General features: G+C 32.9%; 1 protein-coding gene and 1 long non-coding RNA gene across 3 annotated transcripts in view; one reads left to right on the top strand and one right to left on the bottom strand.

Annotated features, from left to right (window-relative positions):
• LOC126740442 (zinc finger protein ush) overlaps nucleotides 1–20,396 on the top strand; it is a 318,530-nt gene that overhangs the window by 197,628 nt on the left and 100,506 nt on the right. The window lies entirely within an intron of this gene.
• Nucleotides 3,420–19,570, bottom strand: LOC126740454 (uncharacterized). Its single transcript, XR_007661912.1, has 4 exons — nucleotides 19,391–19,570; nucleotides 14,277–14,519; nucleotides 14,082–14,216; nucleotides 3,420–3,679 (listed from the first exon to the last, which is right to left on the bottom strand). It is a non-coding gene; the product is annotated as an uncharacterized LOC126740454 (long non-coding RNA).

Below are 20,396 nucleotides of genomic sequence, written 5' to 3'. Positions count from 1 at the left end.
TTTTTCACCAAAAATTGATTTTTTTCGAAATCAAACTAACTATACCATGGCCTTGCTCTAATCACCCACATCACGAAAACACCGGGTTATAATGGGATTCGAGCAGAACTAACTGAATGAGAGCACTTTGAAAATTCGGAAAAAGTCATTTTTCGACCTCGTTTTTGTGGCCATAAATGAGCTCTAAAAATTCGATATCTCAGCTAGCATAAGAGCTACAACCTCGCGAATGGTCTCATTGAATTCAGAATCACAAAACTAAGACAAAACCGTTGAAATTCTTTCGATAGTGGCTATAGAAGCCGAGATATTGACCTCCAAAATTTAGGATTATTCATTTTTCGGGTGTACCCTCCCGTATTGAATTTTTTCATCAAAAATTGATTTTTTTTTAAATCAAACTAACCATGCCATCGTCTTGCTCTTATCACCCACATCACGAAAACACTGGGTTATAATGGGATTCGAGCAGAACTAACTGAATGACAGCACTTTGAAAATTCGAAAAAAGTTATTTTTTGACCTCGTTTTTGAGGCCAAAAATGAGCTCTGAAAATTCGATATCTCAGCTAGTATAAGAGCTACAACCGCGCGGATGGTCTCGTTGAATTCAGAATGACGAAACTAAGACAAGACCGTTGGAATTCTTTCGATAGTGGCCATAGAAGCCGAGATATCGACCTCCAAAGTTTGGAATTTTTCGGGTATACCCCCTCGTATCGAATTTTTTCACCAAAAATTGATTTTTTTCGAAATCAAACTAACTATACCATGGCCTTGCTCTAATCACCCACATCACGAAAACACCGGGTTATAATGGGATTCGAGCAGAACTAACTGAATGAGAGCACTTTGAAAATTCGGAAAAAGTCATTTTTCGACCTCGTTTTTGTGGCCATAAATGAGCTCTAAAAATTCGATATCTCAGCTAGCATAAGAGCTACAACCTCGCGAATGGTCTCATTGAATTCAGAATGATGAAACTAAGACAAAACCGTTGGAATTTTCCCGATAGTGGCCATAGAAACCGAGATATCGACCTCCAAAGTTTGGAATTTTTCGGGTATACCCCCTCGTATCGAATTTTTTCACCAAAAATTGATTTTTTTCGAAATCAAACTAACTATACCATCGTCTTGCTCTAATCACACACATCACGAAAACACCGGGTTATAATGGGATTCGAGCAGAACTAACTGAATGAGAGCACTTTGAAAATTCGGAAAAAAGTCATTTTTCGACCTCGTTTTCGAGGCCAAAAATGGGCTCTAAAAACGCGATATCTCAGCTAATATAAGAGCTACGAACACGCGGATGGTCTCGTTAAATTTAGAATGACAAAACTAAGACAAAACCGTTGGAATTCTTTCGATAGTGGCCATAGAAGCCAAGATATCGACCTCCAAAGTTTGGGATTTTTCATTTTTCAGGTATACCCTCCCGTATCAAATTTTTTCATCAAAAATTAATTTTTTTCGAAATCAAACTAACTATATATTTCGAGTAAATCTGGTAAGGAACTAGACAAATTTAGCCGAATATCAGTAAAAGTATTGCGAAAAAAAGCCAAGTATTAGGCAGTTTTCGAAGATACATATGTTTTGACGCTTAACATAGACATAAACGTCTAAGCTGCTGTTTGACAGCTCCCCAAAAAGTGTTTTCGAAACAGGTGATACGTTTACCGCTAACCTAACGATAGCAAAAAGCTTTATATCCATGAAATTCGTGTTTGTTGTCTTGTTTATTTTCCTTAAGTTACAACATGATTGAGGATTTTGCAGCCCTAGAATCCTCCAGGTCTTACAGCGACTTAGATGATGCCCTGTTGTTAGAAATAATTAATCCACCTATTAATAATATAAAGCGAGCCAATATCTATGGCAATTTTTAATTTAGTTATATTATAATGCACACTACAACTGTTCTGGTCAAGATGGACTCTGCATTCTTTTAAGGAGATTGGCCTATCCTAACAGACTGAGTGATTTAGAACCCTTCTTTGGTAAACGTTCACTCCAGCATTATTCAAAATAATTGATTATATGATACATCATGTATATGATAATTTTGGGCAAAAACTGTCTAATCTAGGAGATTTGCAATGGTTGAATCTTAATAGATTTAGGTTGTATGCTAATGCAATAAATATAAAAAGCGTACCAATTCCCAATTGTTGGGTTTTTATTGATGGGATAACTCGAGGCATCTGTAGACCAAGTGAAAATCAAGAAGCATACTACTCCGGACATAAACGACATCATTGTGTCAAATTTTAGGGTCTTACCTGTCCAGATGGAATCATTATAAATTTAAAAGGTTCCTATGAGGGGAGAAAACATGATTCTACCATTCTAAGGGAATCTCAGCTTTACAACCAGCTAGAAGAAAGTACAAGATTTTCCAATGGTAAAAACTTACTTTTTTATGGTGATAAGGGATATGGAATAAGGTAGTTGCTGTTAACCCCATTTCGAGCTGGTCTGAATCCAGAACAGAGGGAATTTAATGCAAGAATGAGTCGGGCGAGAGTTGCAGTAGAGCTCTCAAAATTTTTTTAAATGTAATTTACATGTTCCTTCATTCCTCTTAAAGTACTATCTGTTCCTGTAAATTGACAAAAATGATTGTGTATGATGTTCTATTTTGCTGGATCGACATGTCCATTAGAAGTATTTGGTCATCATCATCATTAAATCTAACCCTACTTCTCTTGAATTATGTCAAGACACCGGAATTTAGATTGTTGGTCGTGGTCATTATTACGCAAAATAAAAAAAAAACACAAATTTATTCTTACTGTTTCAGACAAAAGGAGACTAAATATACTTAAATTATAAATTATTGTTATTTAACAATAATGTAAACAATATTAATGCGCATGCGTTTTGCTATGTTTATGGCTATGTCTATCATCCGTAAGATAGCGGAGGGTATCAGTAGGGATATACGATAAATGACACTTCAAATGTCATACATGTCAATTAGTGGTTACCGGTGATACTTTTTAATGGTTTCGAAAACTGCCTATTTTGCCGCCGAACAGCCTTTTTAATATATTCACTTTATAGCACCCTACTTCAAATATATGACCCAACTGAAAGCGAAACTGAAGAACCCTATTAATAGCAGAATAATTACAACTTAGTAGATTTTATATCTGGAAACGGTTGATGATTAACGACCGCGAAAACCGGCACATATATAGACGTAAATTACACCTTTTATCTAAAACATCATTAGGCCCAAAATACGTACGGTTTTGAAGCCAGATAAAAACGTATTTAGTCTAAAAACCTCCATGTATATACATACATATCTCTGCAAAAGTTTCGAATTGGAAATGCCGCGCCTCGCTAATGGTTGTTGTATTAAAATATAATCAGAATGGGGTGTTTTTTTTGCAGGGAGACATAAGCGATAATATATGTTTACTTATTCCGTATTACTCAATACATGGAAAGAAAAATAACTGATGTCAAAATATCTTAAACGGCGTCGACCCACTGTGGCACTGCGAGGGGCTGATAAGACGTTTCTGTCCTCGCCCTGTCCCATTTGTATTCGTCAATTTACCTTCACCTCCCTTATCGTGAAGTTGCACGTGGCGGGGTTGGGTTGGGGGTTGAGTTGTCCACCTGTCTGATTTCGTACAGGGGTTGTAATAATTTCGTGTTTTCTAAAAAGTTATACAAGCAATTGTTTAAAATAGCATTATAAGTAATAAGCTCTCAATACTTGTCTATACTTCTACTTTATTTGATTTTATTCTTTTCAGGTATGTTATGTCTTCGCATCACTGATGTCTAATTCAGACTTCAATCAATTTAACGTTATGTCATCATAATTTACTGCAACAGCTTCTGTAAGTATGTACTTATGTTTTTACGAGTGTGTGTTATATTTAGTAAATTTAAGAAGTGCTAACAAGTCAATAAGGGGTCAAAAAAGTGGGTCCAGTTTGGTTAATAACCACAAATGCCAAGGTTTGACACCATCAATCTTGTTACACTAATTTTTACTCACACTGGATTTCTATTATTATTTACAATTTTGCGTTTTGTATATCCGAACCTTACAAGCAAGATTTTAACGCCAACATATAAAAAAAGATCTCGCTCTTGTCTCGTTTCGGTTGATTTAAAACTTCTACAAAAAAAAAATAAAATAAAGAGAAAAAGTGGGGCGCTTCGCGACAGTCAGTTATTTGATAAGAATCTGTAGCCGAATTTTTAAACAATTTTACAATATCAAAGCGGCTGATGCGTCTTCAAATTCCCAAAGATAACAACGGGAAAAAAATCCTGTTGTTTCTCAAAAGATGCCGACTAAAGTTTCTTTCACTGATATGACCTCCAGATTGTGGTTAGATTGATATAGTATATGGGGAATTCCTAAGTTTAACATGTGAAGAATATTTTTTTTTTTATGAAATGTATTCAATATTTTAACGAGGTAGTTAGCCAGCGGCGCACAGAGGTTCAAATGTAAAAATTTCGGGGACATTAGGTGAAAAACTTGACTTCAAGGAATATTGATAATATGTATGGTTTTTCAAACAGAATAGAGTCTACCTTAAGTGCTTATCAGAGTTTGTTTTTTTGGTGGATCGGTATGCGATAAAATGGAGGACAAAGTAGAGACAAATAAACATAATCATTTATATAGAATTTGTTCTCGATTATCTTATACTCTATACTAATTATGTTATACTCTTGTGTTTTTTTTATTATTTGGACATGTCTGCTCATTTATAAGGTAATTTTAATTTTTTATTTTATAGCACTAATTTTGATGTACTCGATTTTCAAAGAAGTATTCACTTTTTTTAAAGCCAGAAAAGTGGAAGGCCCCACAAAAAAAAATTACATTATGTTACACCGTGAAAGTTAATTTATTTTAAAGCGAGTACTACTGCCTTTCTTAATAATTTATATTGAGCTGCAGGTAGGTGCAGTCTTGTGAGATTTTTAATATTTTTCTCTTTAGGTACTGTTTCGGGCGTGACTCGAAAGCACTTATTTGAGCTTTTAAGTGAAAATGGCTGGATAGGAAGTGTTAGTTCTTTAGAAATGAGAGAAAAAATTACCGATTTTATCAAACAACGCATCCCTGTTGCTGACGAGGATGACCTAAGCAACAAAATATCATGGTAAAATAAGATTTTCCTGTGCACTTTCGTGTGAAAAGTTGAAACTTATTTTAAATGTTTCTTTACACTTTAAGAAGGTAAAATTCAGTTAACGTTCAAAAATCGTCCCGCGCAGGGGCTGTCAGGGGTTAGTTTTTCAAAATTTGTTATTTTTTTTTATCGTCTTTAAAATCGTCTGTCAAAATTCTATTTTAAAATTTCAACTAAAAATATTTTATTTTAAATTTTAAAAGTTCCGCGCCCAATACTTTTAAATGGAGCGCTTTAGAAAATAAACTCTCGTCCTGAAAATGCGGTTTTTACATATTATTAACCCTCCTTACTCGACAATAATTTCTTTGATTAAAAAATAACCATTACAAACCTTAAAGGTATGTAGGTTATCAAGCATTATGATGCAATTATACAAAAAGATTTTTTAATATTTTTTTTTAAAATAAACCGGAAATTATTGCAGAATGACGGAGTATTCGCTGACGCCTGTAGTGATATGGTAGCGTTTAAAGTCCTGTAACTATGCTAGGCGATTTTAGACTTTATTTTTAGCTTCGTACGATACAATAGTCTTTGATAAAGGAAGATGCACAATTTTTTTGTTTATATCACCATTTTCACCAACCAAGACTAGTAGTAAAAAAAGTAAAATTTTTAATTTACGCAATATTTTTGTTAACAACCCTTTTCACTTTACAGCCATTATTAAATGTTTTCAAGTAAAAATAATAGCATTTTTGAATTCCACACTCTTAAAAACCCCAAAAACGATATACAACTCAGTTTTCGATTTTAACCCTTATTTTTAAATCACCCTTAATAGATGGTTAAAACAATTTTTAAGAAATCGTTTGTTTTCATACCCAACTATTTATTTTTTTATTTTAGCAATGCCACAAATATTTTTTTTTACAAAAATAAAAATCATCCCTTATTATCTACCCCTTTCCGTAGACCCATTTTACTCAAAAGCAATTCTGACCAATGGTTTATAAAATGAAATACGTGTACCAAATTTTAAATCAATAGCAGCTCAACTCCTTCGACAGTTATCGCATAAACATTCTAGTGTCCCCGTAATTTTTACGTTTAGACCACTGTGCGGCGTAGACCTAGGAGGAATGTCATGGGGATCCATTTTTTGTGAATTTAAAGTTATAATTTGAATTCGAAGGTCAATAGTTTTGTTAACTTAAATAAAAGATATACTTTGAATTATTCCAGCTATTAGTCTAATAAAATTAATAAAAATATTAAATAGTTTTTATATAAGTTGATTATTATCCAGAAAATTCACGACAATTTAACATTACGCTGCAGGCTCTGTATCCAACAAAATGGCGGCCACTTTGAGCACCTTTTAAATTAATTATTAATTATTATTATTTATTAGTATTTTTTAACGTTATCCAATAATTTTTTTTTCTTAGTTTTTATTAAAGTTATTTATTTTTAAATTCTGATAAAATGGTGCCTTTTGGGAAAAAGATGCAAGTTACCTTTTTTCTGTTCAATAAACCAAGGATTCTTAAAATTTTTGATTATCAGTGGCCTACTATTTTTTATTAAAAAATTACTCTAATGCCTATCTGATCTACGCCACTGGTTGCAACTAAAACATTTACTTTTTACATTTAAAGCATCTTTATTAGGTAGCTTTATTGAGAAAATTTGACACCGATATCTTAAACAGTCAAAAAACTAAAAATTAATTTCTTAATTTTTTTAAAAACTTTAACCCCGTGTATTTGGCTTCTGAGGCATTTCCGACCCATAGTGTCTTAAATCAAAAGTTATATTTGAACGTCTCCTATCATCCCCCAAAAGCATGACCTTCTTATAAAAATCACCCTGTATTAGTTTTTTTGTAGAATAAAGAAAATGTAAAAAAAGTTAATCGAAATTATTTAAAATGAGGAAATTAATAATTAGCCATTTAGGAATAGAACCTAAAAATGGCGGTAATCCTGCAAGTGACAAAAAACTTATTATATAAATAAATTTTATTTTTTAGTTAAATGAAAAATTTTTATTAAATTTATTAAAATAGAAAATATTGACTTTTTGGAAGATTAAAATAATATTTATATTAGTAAAGCTATAATAGATTAATCAAATAGTATGAAATGAGAAAAATGCTCCTAGTATTCAACCAATATGATTAGGCTATAATTTGTCGTAAGCAAATTTGATTAAATCCTTGGATTCTTCCTGTAATTGTATAGAAAATTATAAATAATGATACAAAAATTGTTGAAAATCAAGAATTAATAGTTAAAATTATAGGTGCAATTTTGTATCAGATTTTTATTTTAAGTATTGATGTCTAAGAATTATTATTGATATTCCAGGCGACAATTTTATTTGTTTAGATACTTTAAATATTATGAGACTTAAAATATTTGTTTAATTTAAAAAAATATTGCAGATGAATATTTATAATGAAAAAATTATTTGGGTTATAGATTTAATATATTTATGTTACTTAAAAATGCTAAAAGTGAAAATATAATTAGGGTGTTTAAGTATGCTAAAAAATTATTATGTTTCATTGTCAAGTTTCTCATAACACAAGATATAAAATTAAATATTTTATGTCTTAAAAAACTTGAAAAAAATTACTTTTGATTAAAAAAAGCTATTTTGAAAATTTTTAGATTACATTTATATTATTTGTCATAAAATTGTAACCCAATCAAATGGATGATAAATAAATAAAAAAAAAAATTAAAAAAAAAGTGTAAAAAAAAAAAAAGTGTGAGTCAGTCAGTGTGTGGTTTTTGTATTTCGATAAGTCTGATGATGCCCTAATGCGGCGAAACGCGTAACCTTTAATAGACGCTGATTTATGAGACTTGGGCTTTAAGTTTACTTTTTTCCCTCCTTTCGTCATATACTTAAGTCTCTTTGAGAGTAATGGATGATTATTTTGAATTACTTTTGATTTCCAAATTTATATTAATTTTAGGCACAAATAAAATCCATAATTTTTCTTAAATACACAGACTTACGGTTGTAACTATTTTTTATGGTAAGATAGAACATATAGATTTATTCCGACGTTTTGTATTTATTAACAATCACCAATTGTAAACTGAGTAATAGCAAATTTAAACTTAAGCTCGAAACAAATCATACTGTTTTTGATATAAAATGCCTTATTTATATTAAGCTTCAGGAAAGGGAAAAGCAGAGAATTCAGTATTGTTCTAACTGTTAACCTAATACATCAAAATATACGATCTTTGAGCAGTAAAACCTTGGGAATTGAATGTTTCTTGGAAAATCTAGTATCTAGTGCTTTTTAGAGAACACTACATGAATGAAATGATCAAATTAACATTCAAAACTAAGGAATGAACGGAGCTGCTACATAGAAGAGAATGTGTGTTTTGTAAGGAGTCTATGACGTTTAAGAATCCTGCTAATATCTACAGTGTAAGTATAGGGGGAACAATTGAGATGACTGCCGTTAATCATCCCTTATCAAAAATAATAATTGTATGTCTTTACAGACGTGGAAACTATGGTAATATTTGCTGGTGATTTTACAGTTAATTTCTGATTACGCGAAAATTATCAAGTAAAAAGACTACTAGATTTGTTTCATGTTTATCTATTTAATCAGTTTATTTTTAAGGCAACTAGGGAAACTAAGGAGTCTTCTACTTTAATAGATAATAATTTTTTAAATTTTAATTAAGTAAACTCCTGTTACCTACTAAATTCAGCACCCTCTGACCATCACGTGCAAGTTCTTAACTCTTTTACTTCTATTTCCAAGGATCCTTCTTCTTATCATGATTATTATTACAAAAGCGTTTTTTCTAGATGTAAAATTTTGTCAGCTCGATAAAATGCCATTAAAATAAAAAAAATTGTCATTTAAAATAGAAATTGATTGGGGTCAATGGTTTATCAGTATAATTAAGTAAATCATGCTTATTTTATTTTCCTTAAATTATTGCTCGACATTTTTAACAGAGTATTTCTCGTTAAGAAATGTAACGGACACAAAAAACTGAAATCATGGATTACCCAAGGCATAAAAGTTTCATACAAGCGTAAACGGGTTCTTTATTAATAAATATATATATATTTGCAAAAAAAATGGCAGATAATTTTTTTAATCATGTACAAACCGACCTGAGACCTGGAATTTTGTAAAAAATATTACTGACTTACTGACCGGAAGATTCAGAAGGAGACCATATTGGAAAACTTGTGAAATAAATACAATAATCATCTTTAAATTGTGAATGCTCTTAACAAATATTTCATAAATTCTTGTCCAAACATATGTACATCATAATTACAGCTCTTCTCGAAACCCTAAAATGACCCAGTCCGTTTATTTAGTTCCAAGTACTTACCAAGAAGTTATGTCATAAAAAATAAAAAAAAATGAATTTATTAATTGGTTCCCATTGATCTTGTAGAACGAACATTTAGTATGCAATTTTTATGTGTTCTTATAAAGTAGGATTGAGGATTACGATCGGCCACATGAGGATTAGAGAATTGAATGATTATTGAGGGTTAACTCACTCACATCACCACAAATTCTACGGGTTTTGTCGATCAAAGCAATGAATGTCGTTCACAAACCTTTTCTACTACAAACGAGAAATTTCTCTTATATTCCTACAAAAGAACTTTCTCAAGTTGTTTTCCTGAAAATTACCCGGCGACACCCCTGTTCTAAATCAGTGTCAATTTACACCTCGTATATACAGATTGGCGGCATTCCATTTTTCCCCGACCATATTTTCCACGTCTATCGGCCATCACGCAGCAATGCATTTTTTCCCGATAAAAACGGCAACATGAAAATTTGGCAATGCGAGATAGCGAAATATGGCGCGAAATGGTACAAAAAGCGCCAACACGGAAAAAAGTCGATATCGGATCGACTTTATTATCGAAAAGTGCACATGGAAGTCGCCCCGGTAGGGATGGGGGCGCAGGGGGAAAAAACGTTGTTATCGCGATCCGGGCCACCCCGACACGAATTTTCGATGCGTGCGGAAAATGCAATTTTTCATAACGGGGGATATGAGCCGCGGAAAGGACGGTAAAAAATGACTGATGTTGAAATTGATGGGATTTTTGAATACTGGACGTAAATATGTAAGCATGTCATTGTGCAAGCTTCAGCCCTCAGTAGATCACTATATTTGAATTATTAAAAAACATTTTCAATTGTATTGTTGGCCTTGGTAGACTTTGGATCCTATGGTAAAAAAAGCGACGAAGAAATTTTCGGAAATTCTGCATTAGGGAAAGGATTAGAAGATGGAACGATGAATATTCCCGAAGACTCTCCACTACCAGGAACAGAAATATTAGTCCGCGATGTCAGTTTGGAAGGTGAAGCATTCCCATTGAAAAACTATTTATTGTGGCCCTATCCAGGATTAAAAAATCTGTAAAACAACGAAAAGAGAATCTTCAATAATGCCGAGGAAGAATATTAGTAGAATGTGCCTTCGCAAACGTTTCGTATCTACCAGAGAAGATTGACAGCTTATCCCGAAAATGCAATTTAGATTGTCTTGACAACATGCATTTTGCATAATATTATTAGGAACACCAGAGCTATTAACAATAAAATTTGTCAACCTGCACCAATACAAATTGTGTACAAAACTTGAGAAGACAAGGCGGAAAAACACAGGCTCATGAGCATTTGAAACGAGGTAAATTTTCAAAAAAAAATCTTCAATTCTCCGATAGGTTCAGTGCCATGGCAAGCAGACCGTATTCTGTGGTAGACAATAAATATTCAATTTTTTATATTATTACTGATTACCTAATAATTGTTTGACTTAACAGTTAATTCTAGTGTTTTTTTAATTTCGTCCCACGCTTTTTTTTTATAATTACGCGGTCACTATAGTATGGTGACTGCAAATCATACATTCCTGGCTTACTTTTTATTAGTTTAATAAGCATTTCATCTGAAAAATAAAAATTATATAAATACTCATTTAATTTTTTATTTTATATTCTAAACACTAGTGTTTGATCGATATTTTTTAATTATTTAGTAAATATTCAGTTATATTTAAAATTCCCGACATATCAGGAGATAAAAGGTTTATTATTATTATTATTATTTATATTCCTTCTTATTTATTTCTGAGCAAATTTGATCTCTTGACTTTTGTCCGAGGTTGCGTATTCGATAAATAAAATAAAATCGATCTACCTAAACGTGTTACGTGTTTATTGTTAATGTTTAGATGTGATTCTAATTTTTGTTTTAAACCAAATGGAAGAAAAAGAAATTAAATAATAATTATAAAAAAATGTTAAAAAGGACCACCCTCTGCCGTTATGCAAGAATCTATACGTCGCCGCATTTGTCAAAGAACCCAATAAAAAATTCCGGGAGAATTTTGAATTACGGCACATGAATTAATGATTCAATTTCTCAAGTCATCGATATCCAGTGCCAGAATCCTGTACACGAAAGTTTTTAAATGACCCCATGTGGTAACATCTCGTGGATTCATATCTGGTGACCGAGATGGCCAAAACTGAGGATCGCCTCGGCCTATCCAATGATTTGAATATGTTTGTTGGGAGTCCCATCGTGCATAAACCACATTACTCTATTAACATCTAGGGATACCGCCTTCAGAAGTCCTGGAAGTATGTCTTGGAGGAAACGAGTGTATAGTTCCCCATTTAATCTCTGTGGTAGAAAATGTGGGCCCATAAGGTGGTCTCCAATGATTCCAACCCAAACATTTTTAAAAAAATTATTGTTGGTTTCATCTACCTAAATGTGGTTATTATGGTAGTTAATGATTGCCTCTCTGGAAAAATTAGCTTCGTCGGTAAACAAAATCTGCCCTAAAAATTGAGGGTTTTGCTCAATGACTTCTAACATCCAACGAAAAAATGCAAGCCCCTTAGGAAAATCTCGTGGTAATAGAGCCTGGACTCGTTGTACGTGATATGGATATAGTAGCTGATCCTTTAAAATAGTCCATACCGTCATATGATTGACATGTAGCTGCAGACTAATTTTTCTAGTACTGGTGTCAGGTTATTCATGAATTTTATTAAGTACTGCTTCTTCCAATTCCGGTGTTCTAATATCGCGTTGGCGACCACAATCACGCTTTTTTGGTTGAAAAGTTCCAGTTTCTCGTAGTCTTTGATGAAGGCGTGCAAATAATGTATGATAAGATGCGATTCGTTGTGGATACATTTCAGCATACAATCTATGCTTGCAATGAATTTCCGTTAGCAAGACCATAAGCAAAATGCGTATCGTTCATTTCTGCATTTGAATAATTTGCCATTTTGTTGAAATGGATTAAAATTGCACAAAAAAGTTTCTACTATAAAGGGCGCAACAACTGAAAATCATCAGCAGACATTTAACAGAATAAAAGGTTAATACATTGTTTGAAAGGTTAAGTAAAAAACCAAAAAGGTTAAAAGGTTAAGTAAACAGCCATATTTTTCATCAAGAATATTTACTTTCTGCACGAACGTCACGGATACAAATAAAAAAAAATTAATGAGCCTCAGAAAATGCCTTTTGATGCATAGAAAATGCATACCTAATATTACTAAAATATCTGAAGGGGTTACCACCAAGTTAGGACTTTTAGGACATACGTTCATATAAAAATTTTGTTTTCTTAAAATTTACCCAAGAATCAGCCCCTGAATTTGTTCACATCTATTTATTTACACCCTGTATACAACACATACATACATCTAAACAAAACCCTATTTGTACATTTCGATGTAGGTAGGATTCCCGTGATCGCATCAACGCCTTATATAAGGCCGTAGCGGCGAAAATATTTACGGCCTCGCCACCGAGGCCATTGTATGTAAAACATCCCGAAGACAATTAGGATCCGCGCTCGCGAACAACGTGTGTGCGTCGTCGTCCGTGAGTGCGTTTGTACGTTTTCTGTGTGTGTGTGTTTGTTTGTGTTTGTTTTATTTGCATTTTGCCGCCTCTTCTTCTATGAACGAACCACCATCGAACGAACGAACACCTGTGGTGCCTGTAACGTGGTTAATATTGTTGCTGCCGCGGCAGGCAGGACAGGAAACGCTTTTGTATCAGGATCGTGGTGTGTTGGACAGCATTCGTTATTAGTGTGTTGGACTTTTTTCTCTCTCTCTTTGTTCGTCGATGGATGATTTGTTAACTTATTAAAGGAACTTTTTTTATGTGGCTGTTCAAGAAACTGCGAATGTTACTATTCATCTGCGGTAACTGTAACCGCGATGAAAGAGGGAAGAAGGTCCTAAATACCCATTTCGAACTTGGTCTTGAGGCATTTTCAGTGGCGCACACTATCAATTAAAAAAATATTGAATATTTTACCTTTTTACTGTCTACTTACCTGGTTTTTTTATTTTTATAATCAAGAATAAAAGCAATTGATTTTGTACACCTATATTAATGGACTCAGGAAATTTTTTCTTAACGCGATTTGAAGTAAATTTTTTAATTGTTTTTATTTTCGTCATAAAGCAAAAAAATTAAACGAAACACTAGTAAAATTAAACACTACAATCTAAGACTTTATACATAATAAATAATATACAGGGTGATTTATTAAGATTGGGCAATTGCTAAACTGGAGATACTACACACCAAAATATGGCGATCGAGCCTAACATGATGTCTTATACAAATGTTGCAGGTTTACGAGATACTCACGTATAATTCACAATTACACCCGGCTTAACTACACTCTATTTGCGACTAGCTATTACGTTGATCATTATATATTCTATTAATTTAAATTGAATGCCTTAAGTAACCAAATTCTGTAACTTAAAAGGATTTACATCTCTTCTTTAAGTCATAAATACAAATTTCCACAGGCAAATCCGGAATATCAAATACGGATTAATTCATAAATAAAAAATACTGTCAAATGTCACTTACGTCAACAAATATTATTCTATTATTTATTGGTAGTGGCTACTGTACTAGTATGATTATCATAATTTTCTGTCATGTCTCATACTCTCGCGTGCAGGAAACTGCAATCAGCATACTGACACTGATAAAGTAACCGATCTAAAAACGACAACTCTATGAAATATGTCGATTGTCAAGTGTGACAGTTCCATTTCTTACCGTAGGGGTCGTTGGGGTCGCTACAGCAACAATAATCGCGAAACAACTTTTCGCTGCAATATCCGTAAACTGATGAGTCACACATCGGGCATCTTCATATTAAGAAATTACTGCTGAATGGTCCTAGTGAGCCGAAAGTTGCCGTATTGAATCCTTGTCTTAATCCGATATTGTCAATAGTTGAAATAAACGGGCTTCTGATTGGGCTGGAGAAGGGCGTATCGATAGCGTTGTTAAAAATTGCTAAAACATTAAGATTTAAACGTAGTGTAGATATAGAGATTAATTGTAAAAGTTAGATTATTATATTTTTGCCAATTACTTAAAAATCACATTTATGCTAAGGAACTTGTTAAATTGGGAAGAGATATATTAAAAACATCTATCTTTAAATTATTTATCACAGGCATAACCAAAGTAAAGTTGTTCTATGAAAGGAAATGTGAAACGTCTTTACTATAGGTCACTAAAGACATAAATAGAGAGAGAGAGGGATAAACCCATCATAGGTATTAGAGGTACCACTGTGACCGCGACTACGAGTCGCAAATTAACTCATACATTTTTATCGGCAGCGACTTAACCTCGACTGTATACTCCAACTCTTGAACCTGTAATAAGCGACTGCGACCCCATTTTGATACTACATCTCCATCTTGACAACAGAGACTAAGATCGACTGTAACAACCTAAATATGAGCGAGTCACTTTTTATCAGTTTGTTCAGTAAATTGAAATAAATACACAAACTCTTCTCCCAAATTTTTTTCGCCTTATAAGAGGAGGTCCTAACCGATTTTGAAATCATGATCTAAAATTCTAATACCACTATTAAATGACCAAATTCTATGCTGTACTTTTACCAAAGGTGACAGACAACAGAAAAATATGCCAAAATGGATCTCACCAAGCACAGTAAACAATACTTATAGCTTCTAATGAAAAATGTTGACAATTTCTTATTAAGAAGTGTAAACTATAGTGGAAACAAAGGAAAATGAGAAAAGGGAGGTAGAAGCACAATAGACGACAAAACGCATCTTACCTCTCCTAAAGGAATATCCTCCATGAACAGTGCTAGAAGAAGAAAAGGGATACCTGAGAGTCTTGTGGACGCTGTGTTCGGGGTTTCCTTTTTTTCCAGAGGAAAGGGGACTTAAGCCGTCGGCAAGTACCGGGGTTCAACATAACTGAAGCATATAACATCTTTACAACAGTCTCCAGTACTCATTGAAACGAAATTAACAAGCTTATCTAATCATTTTAAAAAAAATCTGATTTAAATCTCAAAGAAATTATTGGTTTTTTCCCTCGGGGAGATTCTAAGCCGTGCTAGAGAAGGATCAGATCTCCCTCCAATCTCGAACGTTACGCTTGAGCCAGGTTAGATTTCTAGCTACTAAAGAGAGCAAGCATGTATCTTCAAGCTTTAAACAAATACTTCATTTATATGATCCACAAATGAAAGCTTTGCATCAAAACGAAATCTCAAATATCTAACTCTCGAACTATATCTGAGGTGGCTCATTAATGATAAAGTAAACTTATTCAAATTTATTTTCCATACGTATAAAACTAATAAAAAAGACTTTTTTTACATCCAAAAAAAAAAACTGTTCTTTTCACACCATTTAGACGATCCAGATCATTCTGTAAAAGAATTTGATTAGAAATATATTCAATCGATGTCCAAAACTTTAGATCGTTAGCAAATTTTAAGCATTTACTATATTAAGTGCGGTGAACCATGGCCGCTTTGAGGAGGTGATAGACTTTTTGGAGTTTGCTTAATTTTTGCTTTTTTCGGTTTTAGGTAAACGAAACCTGCTTTAGACGATCAATTATATATTTTGTCGACGTTTTAGTTTTTGATAGAATCTTCCTAATATTTTCTATTGTGGTTTTTTAAGTTTGGAAGCTTTAGAAATTATAGGTAAGTATTTGTTTATTTATACAGTGCTTTTCTTTGAAGTCCCCCCCCCATTTATTTTTTAAACGGGTCAAAAAATTTTTTTGAAACTTGGCATAAGTAAATTGGTCTATAGATACTATTTTTCACTGTAAACTAGGTAGTTGTAAATTCCAAGATGGCGGCTGGGCGACATCTTGAGAAAAAATTTTAAATAGAAAGAGGGGTCGTGTGGTACCTCATTTTAAAGGTCTCAATGAGTACTTTATAACCCTGAAATATTCGACCCATATCTTAACTCGTTTCAAAATGGCGGCCTAATAAAAAAGTATTTTTTTTATTTTAACGTTTTACATTTTTATGATTTTTGAATAGGTAAAAATCAGTGTACGAAAATAAATGCGTCACTATTTTATTTTGACATAAAAACGACAGTTCTAAATGTCAAAATAACACATAAGCGCCATCTTGAATAAATGCATTAAATAAAAATCTTGTGTTACCTCATTTAAAAGGAGTACTTTTAATATTTATTACATGGACTCGGTGGACTCCGTTTTGACCTGTCTAAAAGTAACAGCCAAAAAAAATACACTGTTGCGATTTTATTAACGTTTTTAATAGAATACAATGAAATACTAATTTACAATTAGCAAATAAACAATTTATCAAAAGAAAAACAATATTTAATTTAAAAGATGCTGGAAATGATTTCCTTGTACCTCTTGACACATAAATAACCTATCTAAAAGTTCACGTCGAACATTTTCAAATACATCTGCCTCAATATTTTGACAAATGTTAGTGATTCTTTGTCGTAGCTCAAAAATTGAGGCAGGTTCTGTTTCGTATACCTTTTGCTTTAGGTATCCCTACAAAAAAAAGTCTAGCGGCGTTAAATCTGGTGACCGAGCTGGCCATTCAATAGGACCCCGACGACCTATCCAACGACCAAAATATTTATCATTTAAATAATTTCTCACATTCCTGGCAAAATGCGGAGGAGCACCATCTTGTTGAAATGTAATTTCCATGTCAAATTCATGTACATTAGCCTCAACAATTTCTGTTATGAGAGGATCGATAGCATTTTCCAGCATATTTAAGTACAATTCACCTGTTAAATTTTCTTCTAAAAACAGCGGCCCTACGATATGATTCCCTAATATTCCTGCCCATACATTGATTTTTTGCGGATACTGAGATCGGGTTTCACGAAAAATGTGTGGATTGGTATCACTCCAATATCGACAATTTTGTCTGTGGACATTACCATTTAAAAAAAAGTACATTCGTCGCTAAAACAAATGTTGCGCACGTACGTAGGTTGCCTTTCTACTCTCTCTGCCATAATTTCACAGAATTGCACTCTTCGGTCAGGATCATCTTCAATCAGTTGATGGACCATTTGGATCTTATATGGGTGAAACTTATTTTTTTTTTAAAACTCTCCATGCCGTCGAAGTTGAAACTTCACAGATATCAGCAGCAGTTGGAGTAGAATGTTGGGAATTTTCTATTATTTCGCCAATTATTTTTCTTCTGAAATAGACATATGGCCTGGGTGTTTTTTATCCTGGACAGTACCAGTAGTTGTAAATTTATTTACAAGTTCCCTTAAATATTTACGGCAAATAGGACGATCAGGAAAACGTTCGTTGAAAACCCTTTCAGTCTCATGAAAATTACGCGTTGCTCCATAAATAAAAATTGCTTCTACTTTTTCCTCCAATGGACGAGAATTAACCATTTTGAAAAAAACAACAAATTCAAGCTGTCAAACACACTAAACAATATCTAACAATGACCGATACAAGAGTAATTTACCGGTTAAGGAAAAATATCTTAAAATTTTTTTTTGAGTTTTTTTAATAGCTATTTGGTTTTTGGAATGTCTAAATAATGTTCAATAACCTTTAACGTGAAATGTGACATACGAGGGCGGTTCAGTAAGTCTTTAGAAACCAAAAAGTTAATCTTTAAATCCAAAATTCAAAAATTATAAATTATTTGTATATTATTATTAAAAACGTTAATAAAATCGCAACAGTGTATTTTTTTGGCTGTTACTTTTAGACAGGTCAAAACGGAGTCCACCGATTCCGTGTAATAAATATTAAAAGTACTCAATAAAACCTTTTATATGAGGTAACACAAGATTTCTATTTAATGCATTTATTCAAGATGGCGCTTATGTGTTATTTTGACATTTAAAACTGTCGTTTTTATGTCAAAATAAAATAGTGACGCATTTATTTTCGTACACTGATTTTTACCTATTCAAAAATCATAAAAATGTAAAACATTAAAATAAAAAAAAATACTTTTTTATTAGGCCGCCATTTTGAAACGAGTTAAGATATGGGTCTAATATTTCAGGGTTATAAAGTACTCATTGAGACCTTTAAAATGAGGTACCACACGACCCTCCTTTCTATTTAAAATTTTTTCTCAAGATGTCGCCCAGCCGCCATTTTGTAAATTTACAACTACCTAGTTTACAGTGAAAAATAGTATCTATAGACCAATTTACTTATGCCAAGTTTCAAAATTTTTTTTTGACCCGTTCAAAAAATAAATGGGGGGGGGACTTCAAAGAAAAGCACTGTATAATCATTATATGTGCTGTGTGTTGGCGCTAATTAGTGGGATAGGTAGTCGTTTGAGCGCTATTTAGGGAAAGGAATAATAGTTAGGAAATGGGAATTATAGGAACAAACACCCCGTGTGGGTGTGCTTGACAAAACCTGTGTGGTAAAAAGTGTTTCAGACAAAACCAAAAAATACTACTGGGGACATAGTGAAGCCACTCACATTTTTGTTAATAAGGTTGTTGTTTTATTTTGCGTGTGTGTAAATTACAAAATATGTAATTATAGGGGTACAAAGCGATAAAAAAATTTTGAAAAAAAAATGTAGCCCCCATAAAGTTCCAAAATTGCCCCAATATATATGCTTTTTAATTATAGCAAAATCAAAAGCTAAAAAACCTTGTACAAGCCGGTAATAGTTACGTATTTAACGTATGTAGAAAAATCTTCATAATTTCCAAAGTTTTGTATTTTTTCCAATCATACTCATTTTTTTATCAATATTTCGATCACACTCAACATTCTATGCAAAAATTTTTAAAAAAACTTTACCGGCCCCGTGTATATAGCCTTTGAACTAAAAAACAAACTGTAATTAAACATAATTGACTTACAGCAATACATAAAAGGCACAAATACATCCACACCGTGTTCATCTTACTACAACACTAACTAAATGCCACCCAAATAAAACCAAACAAAACCGCTTTCCAAATACGCATTCAACACTCAAATAACACAAAGTTCCGATCTACCAAAATTTAATAAAATCACATCGCATAATATACATTCCAGGCGAGTGAATCTAAGAAACCTTAAACCTATGTCTGGGACAATTTGAAATAATAATACTAATAGATTGGTGAAGGCGCATATTTCAACACAACAAACAAATCCGCACCTCGGTGCGATTTGAAATAATTCTTAATAATTGGCGAAAGCGCCGGTCATATTTCAGATATTTCAAATATTTCAAATTGGCTCGGACCCCTGTTTAAGGAATCGCCGAGACTTATTTTACTCTAAAACGTGAATCTGTCGGCAACGTTGCCAATAGAACCGCATTCATCAGTAATCCGATTATTTTTCACGGTATTACCAGTGCGTTTTTAATAATTTCATATTAAAAGAGTGTAAGATGCGACAACGTTGTATCGTTTCGCTTCATGGCGTGCATCGAAGTTTAATATGTGATTTTATACACTCATCGGCACAGGAAAGCGGTACGTAAATATACTGTGTCAGACTTGACCTATCTTGACCTATTTTTTTTATCATTAGGACCCATTGTATTGTAATTTTTGTCTAGCAAAATGTTCACTGTGTCAGTGGTCACAATGGTAAATTCTAAAACGTCAAAACTTTGCCGAATTATCACGGAGTAAAAGAACACGATTTGGTTAAAGATATGCACATATTCGGATTGTCCAGAGTCTCTTGAATATTTCCCTATCAATTCCTGGAAGTTTTGAGCTATTTTAAGCATTTTATCAACGAATTTAGGAAGCAAGTCCGAGCCGATTCATCCACTTATGACGCCAAAACCGCCGTAAATGACGCCATTACAATTGGGCCTATAGACGTCAAAATCGACCATTTTCACAAGATGTTTTAGGGTAT

Source organism: Anthonomus grandis, chromosome 9 (assembly GCF_022605725.1).
Source record: "Anthonomus grandis grandis chromosome 9, icAntGran1.3, whole genome shotgun sequence".
Taxonomy (NCBI): domain Eukaryota; kingdom Metazoa; phylum Arthropoda; class Insecta; order Coleoptera; family Curculionidae; genus Anthonomus; species Anthonomus grandis.
Note: the sequence above shows the minus strand (reverse complement) of the source record. Positions and strands in the feature narration are given on the sequence as shown.